The sequence below is a fragment of the Eublepharis macularius genome, chromosome 2, assembly GCF_028583425.1.
Source record: "Eublepharis macularius isolate TG4126 chromosome 2, MPM_Emac_v1.0, whole genome shotgun sequence".
In the NCBI taxonomy this organism is placed as follows: Eukaryota; Metazoa; Chordata; class Lepidosauria; order Squamata; family Eublepharidae; genus Eublepharis; species Eublepharis macularius.
In genome coordinates this window covers 94,582,277-94,608,296 of record NC_072791.1, presented here as the reverse complement: position 1 = coordinate 94,608,296, position 26,020 = coordinate 94,582,277, and positions in this window count along the sequence as shown.

Here is a 26,020-nt window from a genome sequence, read left to right as displayed (position 1 = left end):
GCACAATACTTTGGTATTCCCTCATTGATCTCTGCTTCCTGCCAAATGTTTTGTTATTGTTATATATATATGTATGTGTATTTTAGCTTTGATTTTGTTTTAATTATGTATTTTCATTGTTTTAATGGTTTTTAAGATGTGATTTTTATTATGCATTTTTAACTTGTTAGCTACCTTGATGGCCCTTATGAGGGCAGAAAGGTAAGGTATAAATTTTGTAAAATAAATAGTTAACATGTACCATAGTTTTCAAACACACTTTTGATGATATTTTCTGATTCTGATTTGCTGGCTGATAGTAAAGCATTTTTGCCAGTTCAGATGTCATTCAAAATCCTAGGATCAAATGTAGTAGAAAATTTCTGTAGGGGGATTTTTATTGCTGCCTCCCCCAAAGCAGTTCCTGAGCTTTTCAGTTGGGAGACAGAGGGATCTCACTCCACTGACATAAATGCCTTCCATCACTGGACATTTTATGCAGGGTCCAAGCCACAGGTAGGAGTCCTTAATCATAGTTTAGGATGAGGTTTGAATTCAGCAACAGCATCCGGTTATTTCGCCTTAAATTGAGAAGATATGTTATTATCTGATTCTCATAGACTCTGTGAACAGGGTACTGAGGATCAAATGAGGAGGGATCCACATCTGTTAAATAGCTAATCATTCATATTGAAAATAGAGAGCAGGGGTCTTGTTAAACAAAAAATAAGAGCATGTGGGAGAGGGGAGGTAAACACTGCCTTCTCGTACAGCTTACCTTGCTCTGCTCCCTGACTTTAAGCATCTTCTTGCCCAGCTTCTATACAAGTGAACCAGGTTGGAATGAAATGCTTAAAGTAACTGCATGCAGCAAGATAAGAAAGGAGATGAAGTAGGGTTTAGCTCTTCTCACCTGCACACATTATTTTCTGTATAGTCACCCTACACACTTTACATGATTACATGAAGCTGCCTTATACTGAATCAGATCCTTGGTTCATCAAGATCAGAACTGTCTCAGGCTGGCAGATGGAGTTCTTTCAGATCACCTGCTACTTGATCCTTTTAACTGGAGATGCAAGGGATTGAACCTGGACTTTCTGTATGCCAAGCAGATACTCTACCACTGAGCCACAGTCCCTAGCAAGTGCAAATGGTTGGACATATTAATAAATATATTTGGATTCCACCTTTCACATCTAGCTTGGCCCTGAATAATGCCTTTCTAGCCATGTTGCAATCATCAGTAGGAGATCATTACAGCAAAGTGTGAACAACTTATATTGTGATCCTGAGGTATAAAAACAAAAAATGTGCTTTATTACAGCATCTTCTCCTTCAGAAATACATAAAGACTTTAGCCAGAAATTATGCAGAAATAAGATTATCGTAAAGACCAATCCAGAAAAGATAATGGAACAAAAAGAATGTTGTGTGCTTAATGAAAGTCTGTATGGAAAACAGCATGAAGATTCAGATGAAGCAATATCCTTTTTCAGTTGTACAAAAATTATGGACAAAATCCAGGAATAAAAGTTGAGAATTATATTGAAAGTTTCTGTGAAAAATTATCTTTTGGGTAAATTACTCCAGCGATAAATGTCTTTCTTTCTTTCTTTCTTTCTTTCTTTCTTTCTTTCTTTCTTTCTTTCTTTCTTTCTTTCTTTCGACAAGGCAACATTACATAGGTATATATATGATGGATGTATATAATATACAGATTTCAGACATACATTTAATAAGAACCATGTGGCATAGGGTCATCAGCCAACTTCTCAGTGCTAGGTTTAATTTGTTTGATAACAAGCACAAGCCCATCAATGAGAACAGTACTTTGCTGAAGTATTTGATGATCCAGATATAAATAGTAGGGGTGTACAATCCAGATCTGGAATTCAAGGAAAGGCTGGATTTTTTTGCTGATCCAGCTAAATTTGGCTTTTCCAAATCAAATCACAGAATACTGGATGTGATCTGGGAACCTGGATCCAGAACCCTGGATAAATCCAGGTAAATCTGGGAAACATGGCTTCAGCCTCTGGCTAGGTGCTTCCGGGGCTTCTGCTTTTTTCCCCCAAAGAAAGGTGGGAAGGGGAGTGAGGCAGAGGATGAGAGAGCGGGAATGAGGCAGCAAGGGGGAAGTGGGTGGCCAATCCATGGAGGAGCTCTCCTTGCCTGCTCATTTTTCTTAATTGGCTTTGTCTTTTCAAATAGAATTATGGACAATAGAGATACTATATGGAACTCACATGTTGTCTATTAAGGAAAGCCTTCATGCAGTTACATTTTCAAACAATGGCAACAGCATATCTGGACAACAGAGCCATTAAAATCCCTGTAGAAAAACATCAACAGTTTGGTGTAGTGGTTAAGAGCACAGGACTCTAATCTGGAGAACCGGGTTCGATTCTCCACTCCCCCCACTTGAAGCCATCTGGGTGACCTTGGGTCAGTCACAATTTCTAGGAACTCTCTCAGCCCCACCCACCTCACAGGGTGTTCATTGTTGTGGGGATAATAATTACATACTTTGTAAACCGCTCTGAGTGGGTGTTAAGTGAATGAGTCCTCGCAATATGACCCGTTGGTCAATATACCTATGTATCTTCACGTGGATGTAGTGTCTTGGACTATGTGATTATTTCAACGGATCTGAGAGATCATATTACTAAGTTTGTGATAGGCGATCGTACAGAAAGTGACCATTCCCCTATGCAGTTGTCTTTTAGATTATGCTGTGCCGTAGATAGGCTCCCTTTACTTAGTTCTGAAAATATCGATCTCCCAGTACACAAGAGGATAAAATGGTCATCAACCTTCTTGGCACAGATTCAACAGTGGATGCACAGTGATATAGGGGTACAATTAAATCATAAGTTATCCAATGCTAACTCTTTAGCTGAGGCGCTTTCTGCTCTTAAGTGCATTTTGGATAAGCTTAGTGATTTTGCTCAACCGCCTAGTTGTAAACAGGTGAAAAGCCTGATTAACCCATGATTCAACACTGACAGCCATTAACAAAAAAAGGCTGTGTCAATTATTTCAGCAAATACGTACTGGCATTTTACCATGGATTCCCTCTGTTTATTATGACATGAAAAGGGAATGCCAATGCTTGTTAGCCCAAAAGAAACAGTAATAATGCCTTTTGGTCTCTGGTCTCTGGGTTTAAACGCCAGTCTGGCAATTCTAATGCTAGTTTAATCCCTTCCCAGGATTGGGTCTCTTACTATACTAATCTATTTAATAACCTTCCTCAACTGAACTGTCTAGCGATATGTTAACGTCTTAGACATGCCAGAGTGGCCCCATTTCTCATGAAGAGATATGAGACCATATTATGAGTCTTAAAGCGGGTAAAGCTTCGAGCCCTGATGGCCTCCCCACTGAACTTATAAAGAATAACTGATTGGTGGTCCCATTCTCTTGCACGCCTGTTTACATTAATTGATAAATTTGGTACCTTACCAGAAACTTGGCTAAATTCAGTAGTAATTCTGATTTTTAAAAAAGGCGACCCCAAAAGGTTAGAGAACTATAGACCCATTAATCTTTTGTCTATCCTAGGGAAATTTTATGCCAAGCATCTCCTTAGGAAACTATCTGAGAGGATGGCTCTTCACAACCTGCTGGGGAAAGAGCAAATAGGATTTGTAGCAAATCATTCTACCTTAGACCACTGTGTCATGCTATCCTTTTTAGCTGAAAAATACCTCCAGTATTCCAAAGGCAGATTATATGCAGCTTTCACTGATTTACATAGGGCCTTTGACTCAATTGACAGGCAGATTTTGTGGAGCAAATTACACAATTTGGCCTTGACCAATGCCTTTTGTTTCTGCTGCATCAGTTACATCTCACTAACACCTGCCAGATTAGACTTGATAGCAGAGGCTCATAAACTCAGAAAATCCCCATGACAACGGGTGTAAAAGAAGGCTGCATTTTAGCCCCTTTTTTGTTTAATTTATTCTTCTCAGACCTTCCTGCTCAGTTGGTTAAACCAGATGGTCATGCCCCCAAACTAAATTCTGATTTGGTCCCTATTTTACTATATGTGGATGACGCAGTGGTTCTCTCTTTGACTAAGGTAGGATTAAAGCACTCTCTATCAGCATTTATCTTGTTTTGTAGTCAGAATTCTTTAGCCATTAATTTTGATAAAACTAAAATCATGGTATTTTCTAAATCATTGAAGCAATCTCTTTGGAAAATCGATGGAAGAAAAATCAAACAGGTTAAGTCCTTCAGATATCTGGGGGTCCTCTTTCATTACAACTTAAAGTGGGCTTTACATCAAGAGCATTCTATTACCTTGGCTAAGAACAAGATGTCTGCTATAATTTATTTTTTACCATCAAAAAGGCAACCAATATGTCCCAGCTGCTCTTCAGATCTTTCAAGCGACAATGATCTCTCAGTTGTTATATGGGGTACCCATGTGGATTCAGGGCTTTAACCAAAAGATTGAACGAGTTAACACAATCTCTCTGCGCCACATGCTTGGTATCCCCAATTCGGTAGACTACTCTGTTCTGTGTGCTGAGTTGGGCCTACATACCATAGAATCCAGCTCTTAGATTGCTACCATTAAATACTGGTTACATCTTTATTTTTGGTTTTCCTTAGATAGCCTTATTGCTTCTATAAGGGCCAATCAGTTTGTTTCTCAATGGTCCCAATCAATATTTGAAAAAAATAATACTCTGGGTATTGATTTAGATTCTCTGGCTAATTCTAGTGAAACATATATTCCGAATAATTCGCACGAGAATTTGGGACATTGATTCGCAGGAGATAAATGCTGGAGCAGAGAGGACTTGCTCCCCTGGTTTTTAGGTCTTTCCTTTCCATATAATGCTATGGCTCAGTATTTTTCGACTCTAGCAATTCCCTCTCAGCGCAGAGCTGGCCAGACTTAATATATTTTCCTCAGTCATGGTCACTGGCAAATACAAGGGTATTCCTCATGAGGTAAGATTTTGCAGGTGTCACCACCGTGAACCTGATTCCATTCAGCATATACTTTTATACTGCCCGCTGTTTATCCAGCTGCGCTCACAATTGATTAGCCCTCTCTTTCAAACTCTTAAGATAGCAACTACTAGAGGAGTGGAATTTTTGCTAGCAGACAGATCTCCTGAAATTACTGAATAGGTGGCAGAGTTTCTGGCAAATGTGCTGAGGGTGAGAGAAAAGGGAAAAATGGAAAAGGGGATAGGAAGGAAGAGGGTGGGGGGAAGCAGGAGGGAGGTTTAGTGTGATGCCTGTGATTGTTGTCGGGTTCCTGAGGGGAGGGTTTATTGTTGCTCTTCATTTTCATTAGTAGTTAGATTTATAACCACCTGTAATTTATTTTGCTTATATTTTGACTAATTGGCAAATTGTACTGTATTGCCCTTGCCATTGCCATTGCCTTCTCGATGCTTTTACTATGCCAATAAAGGTTACTGGAACTGGAACTGGAATTACATACTTTGTAAACTGCTCTGGGTGGGTGTTAAGTTGTCCTGAAGGGCAATATATAAATCAAATGTTATTATTATTATGTTATTATATCTTTGTGTTGGTGATCAACGAACAGTTTCACAGCATGAATGGATTCTGAAAAAATCTCTAAAGCGGTTTAATTTGTCTAGAAGGTTCCCTACTCTAGTTTATAGGTAAACAAATGTGAAAAGTGTGTGTGTATCTTCTGTATATATATATATATATATATATATATATATATATATATATATATATATATATATATATATATATATATAGTTCTTCTGTGAATTCCTTTTCTGAGCACTTTGTAATGACTTACAGTGTTAAGCAAATAAATAGAATTATATTTGTTGTGTCCCACATTCTTTTTTAAAGAGCCAATGGAAGAAATCTAGAATTTTATCCTCAGGGGCTGAGCATGATAAAACTTTCCCCCACTGATGATCAGAAGCCAATGCAAGAAACAAGGAGCTGCATTAAAAAAAACCCATCCTAGATTTGTAGGTTATTCTAGTGAGGCCATATGGTTCCTGTTAAGAATAACTTATCTAGAAGGAAAACTGGATTCACTGTAAATCAACTTATGATATAGTGATAGCAGAAAGGCAGCCCAGTGTTGGTTGCTGTTCCTTCCTAAGAAGCTCACACAATGCTGGTAGTATACGGAAAGAACTCTTTCCCAGAATAGAAGTATTTTTCAGCTACAGTGTATATGGGAGAACATTAACTTCCAACTTTACAATTATGCAGGCCTCAGGGCAGGGGTATGTCAAGCGGACCCTCCATAGGGCCCTCAAAAACTGCTTGACAAAGGGATGCTTGCTCAAGGATATTTTTATTCAGAGACAAGGTCCATGTACCAAGAGACAAGCTTCTTTGTGATTACATCCCACTGCCCTTTTGGTGTTGCCATCTGGGGCCAGGAAGGATCTTTTGGAACCCTGGCTCCACCACCTTCTGCCCTCATCTCCTGCTTGTCCCACCCTATCTCTTCACTCGTCCTAGGCTGCCTCCCCCCCCTACCTCCGCCTGGCCCAACAGTCAGAGCTGCAACCACTAAGAGTGTGGTGCCAGCCATAAGAGTCAGAGCCAAGCTACAAGTGACGATTTACACTTGCATGGCAAGTGAACAGACTCACGTGTATTCCTCCCTGTTTACTTGCCATGCACTTGTGCTCCACTTGATCAAGTAGAGTGCAAGTGAATGGCAAGTGAACAGGGAGGAATACATGTGAGTCTGTTCACTTGCCATGCAAGTGTAAATCGTCACTTGTAGCTTGACTCTTAGTCACCACCTGGCCCTACTCCTGCCTTGGCTGTGCTACTGATGTGGTGAGAGCACAGGGCCACGCACCCATAGCCACCAGCCACCCAAAGGTCGGGCAGGAGCTCAACAGTGCCCCTGCCCTTGGCAGACATCACCATGTCAAGCAGTGCCTGAACCTGCTGCAGCATCTCCTGCTTCTGCTCCTGCTGCTGCACAGTTCCCCTGTGACCTCTTTCATCCCTTCTAGGCTCCAGTGAGTGTGTCCAGCCAGGGACAGGACTGTTGCCTGATGAGAAGCAAATGGTCATTTCTCTTTTGAGGTCTCCTTGCCATTTCTCTAAAATAAAAGGTGTTGCTGTTTTTTCCTTGACTATATTTTGTGGAAATGGTGTTATGAATAGTATTCAGTCATATACCTGGATAATCTAATGAGGAATTTATATAATGCAAAACATGATTATTTACACGAGACACAGCAATGATGAAAATTCTTTTAAGTTTTTAAAAATTCTGGTGGGTGATTGAAATCATAGTGTACCTACTAATACCCAAGGACTGGTTTATTACCCAGAATACTTCTCTCATTGCTTCAGTTAATAGGTGTAGAGTCTTTGTTTGCTTATATTCCTTGCTACCTACATGAAATATAAATTGTCTCGGAGTGGCTTACTAATAAATTGCCAAATAATTCTCCTAGTTAATTAAACTGAAAGGCGAAAGATTTATACGATTTGAAGAGAAACCAGAGTATTAAACTGAATAGTTTCCTCCTATCTCAAATAGTTTGAACAGAACCTTCCACACTTTCTTAACCAATCAACTATTACTATTAAAGAGACTGAAAATAGAACAGTATCATAATGTCCTAATTTATGGTACAACTATATTACAATACTGTGCACAGTTCCGAACACTTAAAGAAGTGCATCAGAGTACTAGAGAAAGTAAGAACTAGATCAATGAAAATGATCATGTGCTTGGAGCATTTTCCCAACAAGAAAAGGTGAAAGAAGCTTTCTCTATCTAGAAAAGGGGAATTAATGCAAAGGGGAGTGTTTGAGCATGCAAATATGGCAGCTAGGAAAATGTAAACAACAATATCCAATCTATCTGGTAATGGAATTCATACAATCTATCAAATGGATGTTTCACTGTGCCTGAAAAATATCTCAGTTTTAAACAGTATTGGTCAAGTATTTCTGCACTTTCTCTCTGTCTGTCTGCAGTACAAAAAGAACCTAAACCTAACATCATATATATGATAGACAATGTCTAAGCATTGAAGGAAGGGTGAGAGCTATTTTGAATTGCTAGGAGAATAACTGGTGACACCTGAGTGACCTTCTGCCATCCTTGTCTATCTCAAACTATAAGGCGCCTTCTGAGGGCAGAGGTGCAAGGCCAAAAAGCCTATTACACTGCATTATGGGAAATGCAAAGGCAGCTGAAGCACATTTGAATTGAGATGGAATTGAGATGGAAGAGAGAGGAAATGAAAATTAAAGTGGCAGCTGCAAAAAAACAAGAAGGAACAAACCTTACATATGGTCAGATTACTTTTCAAACTGGCCTAATGAAAGTTGCCTAATAATCAAGAAACTACTTGAAAGAAATCATTCTCCCTCTGAGGTGGAGGACATCTTGGGTGATTCCTTTTGCCCAGTCAGGGAGGCAGGAAGTTGAATTGTTCTTCCTCTTTCCTGTTGGTGCTTGGAACCCCCCCTTCAGTTCTTTCCTGCCTCCAGGGAGAGTAGTCGGCTAGGCAGATTGCTCTGCCTTTTCTTGCTCACAGACACACTTCAGCTCTCTTAATCTTTTCTATCTCACTTCCTCTTTCACTCTTCCTTACTAGCCTAACATACTGCATTTCCAGTTCCCACTTTGCTCTCTTCGTCTTTTTTCCTCTCTTTTTTCTTATCTCTACGGTCTCACAGACCGAAGATGCCATGAAATCCAGAGATTCCGAAGGGAGTTTCATGGACACTGAGGAAGAAGCACTAACATCAGTTACCCCGGCTGACGAAACCTCCGATGTCCCCGATACCATCCTGCTCCTGGGCTGGAACAGAATCCCAGCACCTTTCCGGCCCCTGAGGCAAGTACTCTTGCAAAAAAGCACCAAATATGTCAGCAGGAGCCAGGATAGTCAGCATGTCTCTGCCAGGAGGCTGAGAAAGGCACCACAACTAAAGCCGCAGAAAATGTAGGAAATGGCAGCATTCATGCCAAGACCAGTGCGGCTTCCAAAGATGTGCTTGCCACCCTCCCGCTGGGAGAAAGCACCCCAGGCACTTTCTGCACTGTTTGGAGCCTGCCTGCTGGTATGACCACTGATGCAAGGGTGGGTATGTTACCAGAACTGCTCTTTATTATAATGGGGAATTAGCTGTAGCAGTCTGTAACTATTAATATTAAGCGAGGATCATAACCTATGTTTACGGAGGTCCCGATCCCAGACACTCTAGTGAAAAAGAGGCAGACAAGGAGTAAGGTCCAAACACGTGTATTGAGTGTAGCGTAAGCCTAGCTTGCACAATCATACAAAGAACATACAAGGTCTAAGAAATACAGGGTATGAAATACAGAGACGTTCGCATTAGCTGGTTCCCAACGATGGTAAGGGAAATACTCACAATCCTGGAGCGAAGCAGAGACACGGCAGCGAGGGTGGCCCAATGCCAGCACTGGAACCACAGACGGACAGCAAGGAGGCCTGGATAGGGAATGGCCGAGGCCACAGACAGCGAGGGGTTCTGGATGGGAATGGCCGAGGCACCGAGTGGTCTGGGAGACCAGCTTAAATACCCCAAAACGTACCCTGGGGCTGGTGCTGTACTTGGTGGTTCTCACAGATTAAAACAAAGGGTCTAATGGGCTACTGAATGGCTTGGATGGGCCACTTTGGTAATCAGATTGTGATAAGTGACACCTCAGGAAGAGGGGACAAAAGAGGGAGGGGGAAATCCAAGTGGGCTGAAAGGATGTTCCAGCGGACAGGGCTTGTCCTGATGTCATCAGCTTTGGAATGCGGAGGTTTCTTTGAGATGCATTCTTTAAGTGCTTGGGATGGTCGGCACTTAGTTCTTCTCCGGGGCGGCTCCTAAGATATGCAGAGCGGGGCGAGGGGCTCTCGCTGCGGACGTGGTGTGCCCGCTTCGCCGAAATGGCTTCTCAAAGCAGTCTCTTCCTCTGGGTCTTCTGGGTGCCTGAGAACATGGATGCCGGCTGGGCATAGCTGGGGCTGGATAGCAGGCTGCCCGGTAGTGAGGGCAAGATCGGCAACCTACCCGCGGGAGGCTCCAGACGGGAACTGACCAGGGAGCGCCTAGCCAGGCTCGCTGGAGGTTTCCCCGGCAGGCGCCCGGCTGCTAGCAGCGGCTTGGGCCCATATGAGGCAGGCTTCCATGGAGGCAGCGGGAACAACACTTTAAAACACAGTCCAAAGCAGGGAACAGGCACGGTCCGTGGCAGATGGCAATGCAGGCACGGGGCACACTTGTAACAGAGTCCAAACACACACTGGGAATTCCAGATATAGGTCAGGGCAGGGCTGCCCAGAAAGAGAGTCCTTTGTGCAGTTAACCAAACATGGAGTCAGTAAACTACACAGTCTATAGCAGAAGCAAGGTAATTGACACGCAGGCAGGAAACTGACACGTGTACCAGAACACACACGTGCAAAGCAGTCTTTGGTGTAGCAGTAAAACAGCAACGCAGGAAACTTTAGCACAGTTCATAGCAGGCTTCAAAGCAGGGGAGGGGGCCTACTTGGCAACAATTCCCCCCCTCGGAGATCCCGGGACGTCAGGCGCGCGGGTCTCCGAACTTGACTTCAAAGGCGAGGTGGTCGGCAATGTCCGGTGGTCGAGCTTCGAGCGAAGGAGGAGTGGGAAGGGAAGGAGGGGGAGGCGTCACTCAAAAATTTAGTTTGGAGAACCACCTAACCGAATAAGTGCAATTTAGATCAGCCAATGGGCTGCAGGTCTCTGGGTTCACACCGGGGGGTGTGCTAAGTGCAACCGTCAGAATAAATAGTAATAATTCATAGCAATAGTAATTCATAGTAATAGGCAGCAATGATCAATTCATGCATATAAATAGCAGTAATTCATAATTGTGTACATTGATTAATTCATGATTGAAGGTAATTCATACGGAATTCATGATGGGTTAAAAGCACTAAAAACCAGGAGCAATTAATATACATGGATCAATTCATGGATAGTTAAAATCATAAATAGATACATAGGATTAAAAGCAGGGACAATTAAAAGCAATTCATACAGGGTAAAGTGAAATGTGCAAGCATGGCATAATTCATCAAGGGTAGAGTAATTCATAAATGGCTAAAATCATAAATACATATATGTGATTAAAAGCAATAGTTCATGAAGTTAAAAGCAGCAAGAATAAAAGCAAGTGCGTGGAAACAATTCATGAGGGGTAGGCGGCGGAAGGGCTCATGGGGGCAGAAAAATACACTCTGCAATTAAAAACCAAATCAATATGGCTGGATTAAAATCAAATTCATAGACTAGAACTGCCTCGGCGGAGGGAGTCGGGTTAAGAAGGCAATTCAAGGTTAAAATCAAATTCATAGGGATAAAGTTCATGGGCGCACTTGCAATAGATAGAGAGAGGGACTAGTTCGGGGCTAAATTCATGGGAGTAAAATTCATGAAAGCAATGGGAAGAAATTCATAAAACAATAGAGTAACAAAGATCACAGACGGCTCAGTCCGCAGTACAGCTGCTGGACTGGGTTGCATATATACAGGAACAAGCAAGCTTAGTTCATGTGCTCCAAAACACACTTCCACCCCCCCTTGCTGTCTGCGTCAATCCGCAGGGCAGGGTCGGCAGGCGGCGAGAAGGGCTTCAGGCACACAGTTCTAGTCCTCATGGAGGTAGTGCCGCTGGCGGTCGTTTGGAGACGGGCCGTGGGCTGGGAGGCAGAGGAATATGTCCCCCCCTAGTCCACAAGAGGGCCTCGGAGCGGTGTCCGGCAGCAAAGCGTCCATGGGGCCGGTGCAGGATCCGTACACATAATAGAACATAATCATAGTTCATAACGGCACAAGCAATAGAACAAACAAGGGTTAAAGGAGGGCGCCAAGAACGACCCTTAAGGCAAAAGAAGGTCGGGGTTATAGTGATCCAAGCGGTAAGACAGCTGGAGTTGCTGGAGCTGTCGGCGGCTCCAACAGCCCAAATAAAGTAATGAGGCACATAGTAAAACTTGAAAAGCCAAAATAACAACGATCGGGTGCAAAGCCAAATTGTAAATTCCAGTGGCAGTGGGGCTCCAGCCAAAGAGGGTCTCCCACCACGAATGCTCGCCGGTGGTCTTAATCCGCTGGACCAGATCCAAAATCTCCTTTCCGTTGTGGGACACAACCAAAGCAGTAGTGTCCCCGTCCCTCTGGATGCTCTGGAGGGTGCGGTGGAGCTGCGGGTGGGCCAGGAGTTCGTGGATTAGCTCCAGGCCGATGCCGAGGGAGATGGGCTTCACATGTCGATAGATGGAGGGTGCCACCAGGATCTCTTCTTGGGTCCAGACCGGTACCGTGTAGGTGAAGTCGCAGGCTGCCACCGAAGACAGGTTGCAAAAGCAGCGATTGACTCCCGGGATCACGGGCTTGAGCTGGAACGAGTTCAGGATCACAAAGTCGCAGGCCGTTCGCACGCAGGCACATCCTTTCCCAAGGTAGACCACAGCGGAGCTGTTCTCCCGGACGACCTCGAAAGAGCACTCATTGAGGGCGTCGACTTGCGGGGCTACACAGGGGTGATGAGGTGCAAAGGCTTGGTCCTGGCAAATGAAGCCGGTCTGGTCTCGATGCTGGCACCCTTGGAGGCTGACGAGCTGCCATCCGGTCGGGGTGAAACGGGCCCAATGGTCGGGGTGGCGGGCGTAGAGGACCTCGGTGTCGCTGACTTGGAGTCCCAGAGGCACGACTGGATACACGTGGAATGACTCGTGCGCACTGGCCGTTAATAAAAATAATTTAAGCTCCTGGGTGGTCGGTGAGAATGAGGAATTTACAAGAGACCACCAGGATTCAAGCTCCAGTTCTATGGGTGACAATTTGGGCATAATCAATCTTTTAATTTCCAGGGGCAAGTGCCCGTCCGTGGCTTGCCGAATTAGCCCCATGGCCACAGCCTGATTTAATTGTTGGGCTTGCATACATGCCATGGCTATTGACACGTTGCGTTCAAAAGACTGCGTTCCTTTGAGCAGCAGAGAAAAATCTCTTTCAATTTGACTCTCCCAGTTAACTAAAATGGAGCTGATCTCGTGTTGCCCATTCGAAATGGAATTTAGGGACTGCACCACCGGTTTACCTAAGTCGGAGATGCTAGTCGTGACATGGGCAAACTTATTAGCGAGAGTCTCAATGTTGACCGAATCCATGATTGCTAAGCCTCCGGCTGCAGGAGCAGTCCAGTCGGCAATGCTTCGTCTGGCACGCGAGAGAGAGGGGGAGGGATCGATCCACAGTTGTAGCCATGCATTCCAACCCTTGCTACCGGCCTCCAGATAGGGAGCGCACTGCGGCAGCCTCTGGGTTACATTTAGCTCAGCTAAGTCTATGCGGATCTCTTTTAAAGACATTTGCGGGCGGACTAGAACTCTCTCTCGAATGTCAGTCTTCAAAACATGGGAGACCACTATATGCGTGCCGCCTTGGCTTAATTGTTCATTGCTAACAATCAAAGGGTCAATTTGGATGGTGTGGGTCTCCTGGGTCCGGATCAGCAGGGAGTAATTGCCTGGTTCATGAGTCAAATTTACAAAGAGCAGCCCAAGCCGGTGAAATTTCTCTACTAGGGGCTTGGTTTGGCATTCGGGCGTCTGTTGAACCAGTAGCCAATCGGGTGGGCCGTGTTTGGCTAGGTCTTCCTCTTTTACAATCCAGGTCAGGTTCTCCCAGCGTTCTATAGCGAAGGAGAGAGCTGCGCCTGAAGGGGGCGTGATAGTGACAGATGCAGTTTCAGTGGCAGTGGTGCCTAGTAGGATGGTCATTCTAAAGGGGTCTCCTGCCTTCCATACTGCGGCCGACACTAGAATAACTTCACAGTATGGTCCGAAAGCCTCAGTAACAAATGGCGAGGTTTCGAAGTTGGCAGGGGTGGTATATCTGTCTACCACCGGGACTGCGGTGGGGGCTGGCCTGATACGGGGAAGGAACATACAAGGAATTGGAGCAAGAGGTGAAACCGTATCAGTAGGCGAGTAACAGACTAATTCTTGGGACAGAGTTTTTACTCCCACACATAAAATAACAAGCTCTGGGGGTCGGATCCACTGTTCTTCACAACTGCGGAAGTTTGTGCGATCCGTGGGGGTGGTCATATTGCTCTGCTGCACAACCTTGCAGACCATCATTTCATTCCCTGCTAGTGTATTGATGCATCTCCAGTGGGGGTAGGGCATTAATTTGGACGGGCGTCCCTCTATTAGGGTGCCTGCCAGCACGAGCAAACACAGAGTAGCCAAGTGCCTCATCTCCTGGCCTTCCTTTTCCTTTTGTGGTGAAAATATCCTGGGGAGACCTGCGGATATAAGTACAGGTTCCCTGAGTTTCTTGCAGCAAAATAAATGAAGTGAAGTAGGGAAAAAGAAAAGGGAGAGCGTTTTTCTGCCAGCACTGTCTATTAGGTGGGGCTCGAACGAGAAGTCCCGGAGCACTAAGCGAGCCTTCCAGCTTGTTGCTCTGGGGAACTCCTGTGCGAAGGTTTCTTTCTAAGGCATGTATATTTCAGGGGGGACGTCTTTACGTCGGGCAAGGGTCGGCTGTGCGTTAGGCGGGATTATGCAAACTCGCCCCAGGGGTCCCTGGGTGCCTGGACTATGTGGCCTTCAGGTGCCCCTTGCTTGGCGGCGGGCTATTTTTATTTTGCGGGCTGAGAGCTGTCGGTCCGGCTCGGCCTGGCCTTGCCGGTTTAAAAAGAAAAAAACTAAAGAGCGGTTTCCATTAACTATAAGGGTTGCTGCAGACGGGGGCCCTCGCTTTAATTTTCAAAAATAGGCCTTCGTCATATATTTGCAGGACTAGCAATTTTTGGAGGGACTCCCTCGGGAGGCCCTATTTTCTGGTTTCAAAAAAAAAGGTACACCGGGCAAAAAGAAAAATACACTGAGCAAGAAAAATATAAGGAGCAAGAAGCATACGGGTGTGGGGTACTTTCGGGTTGCCCTCACTTGGAAGGCCTGGCAGGGCTTCATTATAACTTCAACATGTCTCCCCCCCTTCTTTTCCCTTGTGCGGTACGGGCAAGGGAAAAGATTACGTGGGGCGGGCGGCTGCTGGCGGAAAGGGCCAAAGTGGAGCCGAGAGCGCTTGGCGGCGTTTATCGAAAAGTGGCGGAGGCGGCCGAGATCTGTCGGCGCCACTGGGTCTGGGTTATTCGGGGGTCATCTTGGCGCGGGGGATCCTGGCTATGTAAATGAGGTACGCTGCCCCTTGTGCGTAGCGAACGCACCTCAATAACATATTCCAGAGGTAACATATTTACAAAATACTGGCGGGTCTTTTACCTTTGCACTAAAGCGTACTAACTGGTGGCGCCGTATAGCAACTCACCGTGACGGATATGAACATTAGTAAAAGAGGGATGTTGGGCTATCTGGGGGTCCTTTTCCAGGGGAGGCACGGCCCTCAAAGCCAAAGCCGACCATCATGCGAAAGCGTGGGTCTGGCAGGTGAGACCCCGAATCTACGTAGATGCGGGATCTTCACCAGCACGGCGGGTGAAATGTTTTCAAATACAGAGATCACCTTTGTTGGTGTGTCTCCAATATTGGAAACGCATTCACTTTTGGGCTAAAGCCTCTCCAAACACTTTCACACACAGCAAATCTCTTTTGCCTGTGCAATTTTTTCCGAACATGCGGCTTACAATCCAATTAAGAATCACTCTCGGTGGTGGTCCTATTTGGCTTTGGTTGCCGTGTCTTTCCCTAAGGGTCCCAACTGTGGGGCCCGCCTAAGGAAGTTAAAGAATAGAATTAAAAAAACTCTTGACACTCACACTTACATCTACATATTCTACTGTTTCTTTTATACTAAAGCTACAAAGGTCTGGTCTAAGGGGACACAGGGTATCTCTGGCCCAGGGTGAAGGGATATCTGGCGAATCACTGGGCAGAGGGGGGCTGGGCTGGTGGCGGTTCCCCCAGGGTCGTACACAGGAGGGGCGGTTTGGAGCGGCTTCCCTTTCCATTCTTTTAATTGAGAGGCGTGAAAGTATTTTAGCCACGTTCCTCCTGTCTTTCTCTGGATGGCTACCTGATAGACAGCTGGGGAGACTCTTTTTGTGATAGGGACTGGGCCTTGCCATTTGGCTGCTAGTGAGTGCGCCTTTTGCGAAAACTTCCTGTACAGAACGAGCTGTCCTTCCTCCCACTGCCTGGGGTTCCTGACCCATCCTAATTTGCGGTCCATATCTTTCTGAGCTGTGCCCAGCTTCTGGGCTACTTGCATGTGGACGGCGTGTATGGATGAGAGCAGGTCTTGGACCCAGGCGTCATTAATCACTACAGGCTGCATATCGGAAGGGAGCTGCGTATCTAGCCAGAAGGCTTCCGGGAGCTGCATTCTTCGCCCTGTCATTACCATATGGGGTGTGAGCCCGTGAACTGCGGTAGTGCCTCTAATGGCCATTAGGATTATGGGGAGTTTTTCATCCCAGTCTCTCCCGGAGGAGCGAACCATCTTGCGGAGAGCCTCCTTGAGGGTCCGGTTGGTTCTTTCTATGGCGCCTGAAGCTTGAGGGTGGCCGGCTATGTGGAAACGTTGCTGGATGCCCAGTGCTTTACAAAGCTCCTGTGTGACTTCTCCGATAAAGTGTGAGCCTAAATCAGAGTCCATGACTCTCACAATGCCCCATCGCGAAAAAACATTATTAAATAGTAGTTTGGCTGTGGTGGCTGCATTGTTGCGCTTACAAGGGAACGCCTCGACCCATTTGCTAAAGGGGTCAATGATAGTGAGACAGTAGCGATTGCCGCGAGCAGTGGGGGGAAGGGGGCTGATAAAGTCAATCTGTATGCGAGCCCAGGGTCCGTCAATTCTCTGATGCTGGAGGGGAGCTCTAGGTCCGGTGGGGTCTGCATTGACCATAGCGCAGGACAGACAGTTGTCTACCCATTGCGCTACTTCGGTGCGCATGCCAGGCCACCAACCAACCTCTTTTACCCTTTCCAGAGTCAGGTCCTTGCCTCGGTGTCCCTGCTCGTGGACGAACTGAATTAGGTCGGCCCTAACTTCCAATGGCACTACCCAGTGGCGTTCGCCGGCTGCATCTACTGCCCAAACTATGCCTTCCTCTTCTCTGATCATGAGTCTCCCTGTTTGATCCCTTCCTGCGGCTAGGAGGTCGGTTATTTCTGGGTCAGATAGCTGCAGTTGTGCTAGGTCTAGTGTTCCTGCGGTTCCCTGAGCTTGGCTGCGGGCTTGTGCCCGGGTGGTGACAGGGCGGAGGGGACAATCGGTGGCTGATTCCGGTAGGGGAGCATTTTCAGTGGCGGCTGCCTTGGCTGCGAGGTCTGCCTGGTCATTCCAATAAGCGGTCTCAGAGTTCGTCTTCTGGTGTTCCTTGACATGGGTCACCTGCGTTGGGCCTGAGCGGGACGGAAGGAGTGCTGCTACTTGCTGCCATAGCTGTAGGTGGGCTACGGGTTTCCCATCGCTAGCTCTCCACCCCTGATTCTGCCACACTGGGAGCCAGACCGTGGCGGCTTTGGCCATCCAATCCGAGTCTGTGTAAATGGCAAGTGGGCTTTCTGGGGGCTCAAACTCAAGCACTGCCAGAAGCGCTTGCACCTCAGCCGCTTGGCTGGAATGGGGGCGGGCTGGACCTTTGAGAGTATGGGCGTCGCTCACTCGCACGGCGCCGTAGCCTGTCCGAGGGGAGCCTCCAACGTGAAAGGAGGAGCCGTCGCAGAACCAGCAGGTGAAGCCGTTCTGTCGGGCTTCCTCTAGCGGGACTCCCCAAGTGACTGGCCAAACAACCTGCGGTGGCGGGTCCAGGGGGCACTCGTGCTCGGTCCCGGTTACTAACAGGCCATAGGGGGCTGGTGGCTCAGTGGTCTCCTTTTTAAATTCTACTCCGCGGTTGACCAGGGCCAGGGTCCACTGTGCTATGCGGGCGTTTGAGACTTGTCCGTCTTGTATCTTGCCAGACAGAATATATTTGAGGGGCGTGTGAGTGGTTTGAACTATTGTACGTGAACCTCCTATGATAAATTCCCAGTGGGTCAGACTCCAAACTAGAGCAAGGCATGTCTTCTCGCATGGACCAAACTTAGCTTCTACTGCGGTTAGGTTGCGAGAGGCATAGGCTACTACTCTAGCGGTTCCCGCTTGCTGCTGGGTGAGCGTGGCTCCTATGCTCTTGTCTGATACTGCTAACTGGATAAAGAATGGCTGAGTGACATCTGGATGGGCTAGGGCCGGGGCTGCGGCCAGGCTGCGCTTTAGCTCGGCTAAGGCTGTCTGTTGCTCCGGTCCCCACTCCCAGGGAGTGTTCTTCTTGAGGAGAGCATAAAGGGGGCGAGCTTTGTCTGCGAAGGACTCGATGAAGTCTCGGGAAAAGTTAAAAGTTCCTAGAAGGGCTCTGAGGGAGGGGACATCGGTGGGTGCAGGCAGCTTGGAAATGACCTCCATTCGCTGGGCGTCCGGGGTGCGACCCTCGGGTCCCAGGGTCAGACCCAGGTACTTGACGCTGGTCTGAACCAATTGGGCCTTTTCCCTGCTTGCCTTGAACCCAGTCTCGCGGAGGAGTTCCAGGACTTCCCTGGTGATTTGGCGGGCTACTTCTTCGGTGGGGGCGTGGACTAAAATGTCATCCACGTAGCTCAGTACGTGGGGCCTCGAGGAGGGTTGGAGGCGTTCCCACATCTGAACTACATGGGCATGACAAATGCTGGGGCTGGAGTGGAATCCCTGGGGTGTCCGCTTGAATGCGTATTGCTGGCCGCGGAAAGTGAACGCGAACTTGTACCAGCAAGACTCATGCAACCGGATGGAATGGAAAGCGTTGGCCAGGTCTATGACCGAGTAGAACCGGGACCCAGCGGCAATGGCCGTCAGGATCTCGTTGTACTTGGCCACAACCGGGGCAACTGGAGGGGTGGTTGCATTCAGGGCACGGAAGTCGACCGTCATTCTCCAGGTCACTCCATCTGCCTTCAGAACTGGCCACAATGGGGCGTTGCAGATGGACTGCATCGGGAGTATGACGTCCCACTCAAGGAGTCCTTCTATAGTTTTGGCTATCCCTGCCTCAGCTTCCGCTGGGTACTTGTACTGTCGTTGGGGAGGGGGGTCCTTTCCTTCAATCAGGACGCAGGCGCCCTTCACTATCCCACACTCGGCCTTGTCTGTCACCCATACTTCAGGAAAGTCCTGAACCCAGGGGTCTCCTGTGATGGGGGCGAGAGGAAGGGGGGCCTTGAGGGCTGCGCATCGATGGACTGCATTAACAAAGTCTGGGCCTCCCGGGATGCGCCACAGGAGCCCGTTCGCTAAGTCAATGGTCAGTCCCTCGGCTCGGAAGAACGGCATACCCAAAAGTCCATCATCTTCTCCCCGGTTTGCGCATGCCGAAATCCGGGTGGCCAGGTTCCCAACGGAGAGGGGGATATCCTGCCAGACCGGGGATTCCTGCATGCCGCCTCCAAAACCGGCGAGCTGCATGGTTGTGGGGGTCTGGGTGCCCTTTGCAACTAAGGTGGGCCGGAGTATATTAAGTGAAGCTCCGGTATCTATGAGGAGAGTGGCAGGCTTCTTCTTTTCCCCGGGAGTCCCGATCCCTGCCTTCACTGTCGGTCTCCCCCATGTGTCCGGCTTTAGTTTGGCAACTATGCCCACGGAGGGAGACTGGGACTCGGGGCAACCCTATTCTGATCCTGCACCCTGATCGGTGGAAGCGGCGCTTCCTCTAAAGGGGTTGTTGGGGCTCGGGCGTTCCCGGACCGCAGCTATCGGGGGACTCGAGAAGGGAGGGTCTGGCGGTAACGGGGGCGCCGACGGGGGTACTGGGGGCTGCTGCTGGTCTTCCCACTCCATGATCGCCTTCATTAGAACGGACGTGGGCTTCCCATCAAATAGCTCCATGTTCGCTCCAATGTTTTTGAGGCGCATCCATAGTTCCCAACGGAGGGAGTCCCTGGACTGGGGCGTGCTGCCGCGGTCCCGGTAGCCCTCGTGGTCGCCCTGCGATGCTCCCCAAGCGTTAGACTGATCTGGAGGCGGGTAGACCTGATGGTTGTACGGGTGTGATGCTCGGGAGTGAGAAGGGGCTAGGGGCGCATCCTGTGATCGGGGCTCGTGGGGTCCCTGCTGGGAGGAGGAACCATAACTCGGGGTGGGCGCAAAGGAAACTCCCGGACGGTAGTCCCTCGGTCCCCTTCCCCGGTTAAAGCTGCCGCTCCTTCCCCTCAGGATTCCTCCCCTTGCTTCCGGATACGGGCTGCGTCCCTGTGGTCGGTACTGAGAGTGGGGGCCATGATTGGCATAGGTGACTGCACTTATCGGCTCGCTCTCCTTCCTACGAGAGGCCGGGGGCTTCACATGGCGGATGGCGCCGGTTTCTCGCAACAGGCCAGCAATGCTTCTGATGCGAGCTTCCAGGTCTCTCCATGAGATGCTCCCGGGCTCCACTCCTGCTAGTGCTAGGCGGGTGGTACTATTGAGTCCATCTAAGACTGCTCTCCTGAATTCTAATTCGTCAAAGTCGGGTACATCGCTTGCATCTAAATCTACTTCATCTGCTAGCTCAGCAAGAAGCTGCTTCCTGGCTAAATATGCCTCTGGGTCCTCTCCAGGTTTCTGGGACTCCGCGATATACAGGGCTTTCAAACTCTTGGTGGGCCACAGGAATGCACAAATTTCTTTAATTGCTCCGTACTGACTGCGGGTGGCTAACCTTCGGTTAGAGATATAGGCATTCAGGGCCGAGACTATTTCAGGGGCAGCGCATTGGCGGGCCAGCTGGGCCACATCGGAGCCACTAGCGGAGGGCTGGGAGGTGGTCACATGGGTGAACCACTGGATGGCCGTGTCTCGGTTTAGGGGTCCCATGCGATCTACTATGGCTTGGAGCTCATCGGGCCTCCAATTGCGGGTTTCCTTAACGACCCGGTCTGTTTTCCTGCCATCCTCGTCCATGGATACAATTTCCTTGGTGGCTATTGGGTGGAGGGGCTGTGGGGCTTCCGCAGGCTGGGGCGAAGGGGGTGACCAGTTGTCGGTACTACCTTCGGGGAGGGCCAAGAGGGCTGCGGGATGCACGGCGGAAATTACGGCCTGCTGCATCCCCAGGTGCTGCTTTAGGGCCTCTAGCTCCCTCTTACAAGCGGAGTGGTCTGCTGCGGCTATCTTTGCGACTTTCTGCTCTGCCATGAACTGGGCAGCATGGGTTAATTTGGCAATTTTCTCCTGACCTTCAATTACTGCGTGCTCAGCCATATCGGCACGAGCGGTGGCTACTTCAGCCTTGTGCTGGGCGTCCTGGAGGGCAGCGGCTAGTCCCTGCTTCTCCAGCATGAAGTTAACGCGTTCTGAACGCCACTCGGCTGCTTTTTCCTCATGTTCCTTCTTTTCTCTCCTTAGCTTTTCTATCTCCTGTTCCTGTTCTTCCTGAGCTACCTGTAGCTTATTAATTAGGGACACGCTGTCCTGTAGGGCGGTGAAAAGTGCCCAAGCTCCATATCTATCTTTCTTGCTTGACCTAGGTTTCTCCTTCTCACAGAAATCCTGGAAGGCGCTTCTAACTATCTGGAGTGGGTCGGGTCCCTTGAAGGAACCGGCTTCCCAGGGGCAATCTCCCTTCTTAACTAGCCACTTCTCCAGGCGGGGCACGGTGGGGGCTGCCCGGTACATTTTTTTTCTTTTTAGTTTAAGGCTGATCTCGGGGGAGGTTAAAGAGTGGATCAGCGACACCAGGGGTGGGGCGATTAAAGCTGCTCAAGGGTTTTAACAACTTCTTCCTCTCTATGTCCCTTTTGGGAGGTTTATCCTTCCCTCAGGTCCTCAAGGGTTTTTACCAGGGGGTTTTAAGGTTCTACTTTTAGGGTTTACAGGGTATTTTAAGGGTCCTACACTCAGTTCTTCTCCACCGGGGGAGAAGGGAAAATTCCTATTCCCGTTTCAAGCTTGCCTACAAGCCACGGGACCAGGAAAAGTGTACTGGCTCAGAGGGTGCTCTCAAGCTCTCTAAGCCCAAGAACAAAAACGCTCAGTGCTTCCAAGCCTCTGCTTAGAAGCTAAAGCTCAGGGGTCTCCCAAGCCTATACTCGGAAAACCAAAGCTCAGGGGTCTCCCAAGCCTATGCGCTCAGAAAACCAAAAAGTGTTCCCAACCTCTGCCCGGAAACTGCAACTAAGGGGTCTCCTAAGCCTCTGCTTAGGCAACCAGAAATGCTCCCAAGCCTCTGCTCAGAAGCTACAAATGCTCTCAAGCTCTCTGCCCAAGAACTAAACTCCAAAAAGTCCCCAGGCCTCGTGCTCAGAGACAAACGGTTAAACTGCCTCCAAGCCTCGACCAAAAGACTAAATGTGCTCAAGGACTGCCTCTGCAAATCCCCAAGCAGAAGTGCCCAGGAGTAAAGCTTACTGTACTCCCAAGCGAGGTGCGCTCAAGAGTTCTAACAACTCCCAAGCAAAAGTGTGCCCAAGAGTCCCACTGACTCCCAAGCGAGGTGCGCCCACGAGTCTGACTTAAAACTCGCAAGCGGAAAGGCGCCCAAGAGTCTAACTTAAAACTCTCAAGCATGGTGCGGCCGGCTGCCGCGGGGCTTCAGGAACCTGGCTTCAGATTCCCAAAGCTAAACTGACTGAACGACCAAACGGACTATCGATCCCTTCACGTTTCCTCCGGAGCGGGGATTGAAGCCTAAGTGCTGGCAGGAACGGGGTTTGGACGGACTTAGGAGAGACGGGGGAGGGCGGAAAAGAGTTTTATATGTGCTGCTTCAGGATATATATAAATCTATAGAGCCTACTTCTGGGATCCCACCCACATAGACGCGTTTAGGCGGCCCGGAAGGTGGCCAGGAACTTCACCAGTTCAGAGGTCCTCACCCACAGTACATAGGTTATAACGGCTGGAGGGCCTCGCGGTGCACCACAAAAGGCAAATAGTCCAAAGCTGGCTGAAGGAGGAAATGGGGAAAAGCCAACCCACAAGATAGAAATGCTCACTAGAGCCACACACACTCACACTTTTAATTCCCTGAGCTAAATTGCGCTCTTTACACAGAGGTCTGGAAAATTTTCCTCTAAGTCAGTTCGATGAAGACACGCGTGTCGACTCACGTGCATTCACACGAACTGGGTTATTGCCCGCATTCTCCACCAGTAAACTGTTACCAGAACTGCTCTTTATTATAATGGGGAATTAGCTGTAGCAGTCTGTAACTATTAATATTAAGCGAGGATCATAACCTATGTTTACGGAGGTCCCGATCCCAGACACTCTAGTGAAAAAGAGGCAGACAAGGAGTAAGGTCCAAACACGTGTATTGAGTGTAGCGTAAGCCTAGCTTGCACAATCATACAAAGAACATACAAGGTCTAAGAAATACAGGGTATGAAATACAGAGACGTTCGCATTAGCTGGTTCCCAACGATGGTAAGGGAAATACAATCCTGGAGCGAAGCAGAGACACGGCAGCGAGGGTGGCCCAATGCCAGCACTGGAACCACAGACGGACAGCAAGGAGGTCTGGATAGGGAATGGCCGAGGCCACAGACAGCGAGGGGTTCTGGATGGGAATGGCCGAGGCACCGAGTGGTCTGGGAGACCAGCTTAAATACCCCAAAACGTACCCTGGGGCTGGTGCTGTACTTGGTGGTTCTCACAGATTAAAACAAAGGGTCTAATGGGCTACTGAATGGCTTGGATGGGCCACTTTGGTAATCAGATTGTGATAAGTGACACCTCAGGAAGAGGGGACAAAAGAGGGAGGGGGAAATCCAAGTGGGCTGAAAGGATGTTCCAGCGGACAGGGCTTGTCCTGATGTCATCAGCTTTGGAATGCGGAGGTTTCTTTGAGATGCATTCTTTAAGTGCTTGGGATGGTTGGCACTTAGTTCTTCTCCGGGGCGGCTCCTAAGATATGCAGAGCGGGGCGAGGGGCTCTCGCTGCGGACGTGGTGTGCCCGCTTCGCTGAAATGGCTTCTCAAAGCAGTCTCTTCCTCTGGGTCTTCTGGGTGCCTGAGAACATGGATGCCGGCTGGGCATAGCTGGGGCTGGATAGCAGGCTGCCCGGTAGTGAGGGCAAGATCGGCAACCTACCCGCGGGAGGCTCCAGACGGGAACTGACCAGGGAGCGCCTAGCCAGGCTCGCTGGAGGTTTCCCCGGCAGGCGCCCGGCTGCTAGCAGCGGCTTGGGCCCATATGAGGCAGGCTTCCATGGAGGCAGCGGGAACAACACTTTAAAACACAGTCCAAAGCAGGGAACAGGCACGGTCCGTGGCAGATGGCAATGCAGGCACGGGGCACACTTGTAACAGAGTCCAAACACACACTGGGAATTCCAGATATAGGTCAGGGCAGGGCTGCCCAGAAAGAGAGTCCTTTGTGCAGTTAACCAAACATGGAGTCAGTAAACTACACAGTCTATAGCAGAAGCAAGGTAATTGACACGCAGGCAGGAAACTGACACGTGTACCAGAACACACACGTGCAAAGCAGTCTTTGGTGTAGCAGTAAAACAGCAACGCAGGAAACTTTAGCACAGTTCATAGCAGGCTTCAAAGCAGGGGAGGGGGCCTACTTGGCAACAGGTAACGTATCTGGAGACCCCAGGCATTGGCAAACAATGAGGGAGAAGATAATTAAAATTTGTCAACCTCCCTCCAGAGTTGATAGCAATGACTCCTCCATTCCCCCCTCCCCTCCTAGCAAGCAATGCTGCACAGAGCCACAGTGGCCCACTAAAGCTTCCCCAAAGTCTGCCCCAGTCAGGTCCAAGGGCAAGGAGCACATTTAGGAAGGGAAAACTTCTTCAGGAAGCGAGGACAGAGAAGATGGAGAGTTTCTGAGGAGGAGGAGGAGGAGGAGGAAGAGGTGTCCATCCCAGAGCAATCTAACAGGCTGTTTAAGATAGACAAAACAGGGTTAACATACCTGTAACTTATGTTCATTGAGTTCTTCTGTGCTGATACACATGGGACTGCGCAGGCGCAGGCCAGCTGCCGGAAAATTTCTCCATCGCTTCCATAGCTCCGAAGGGGCCGTTTGTCGCGCGCCTCAGCGACCGTTTCCCGCCCAAACGGTCACATGTCCTTCCAGCGACCAACGGCCCCTTCCCTCAGTTCTCCCTTGCCGCCGCCATCCAATACATACAGGCATAACCTTTCAAATCACCAATCCTCATTATTGTTATCATACCTATTGTTATTCTGCATTGGAATTCACAGCGGGGCAGGAGGGAGGGATGTGTGTCAGCACAGAAGAACTCGATGAACATAAGTTACAGGTATGTTAACCCTGTTTTCATCTTCGTTCTTCTGTGCCTCCACACATGGGAGAGTACCAAGCTTCACACAATAAGGAAGGTGGGGTGAAATCCAACTCAATTTTATTATACAACACCTGTCCTAGCACCAGGACCAAGAGCTAAATAAATCATTGTTCAGTAACATTCAACTTGTTCAATATATATATATACATATATACATATATACACAAAGTGTCATTGTCAGTTATTACAATAATACCCTCCAGTATCCCCTTAGGAAAACAGGGAGTGGAGGACAGCTTTGGCTACAGAAACCTCTTGCTCTGCATTGACATCCATAGCATAGTGTTTAACAAACGTGTCAGCAGAGGACCACGTAGCTGCCTTACAGATATTAACCAGCGGTACACCCCTGACGAGTGCCGAAGAGGCTGCTTGAGACCATGTGGAATGGGCTCTGACCTGCAGTGGGCAAACCACCCCAGCCAGAGAATAGGCCTTACTAATGGCCGATACAATCCACCTTGACAGGGTCTGTGAAGATGCCCTGTGACCCTTGTCCTTGGCTCCAAAACCGACAAACAAGTGAGGGCTATTACGGAATTCACTTGTCCTATCTAAGTAGAAAGCCAAGGCTCTTCTTATGTCTAAGGTATGAAGGGCCCCTTCCCCTTTGGAAGATGGCTGTGGAAAAAACGCAGGCAGCGTAATATCCTGTGACAGGTGAAAGGCAGACACCACCTTTGGCAGGAACTTGAGGCATGGCCGCAGGACCACCCTATTCTTACGGAACAGAAGGAAGG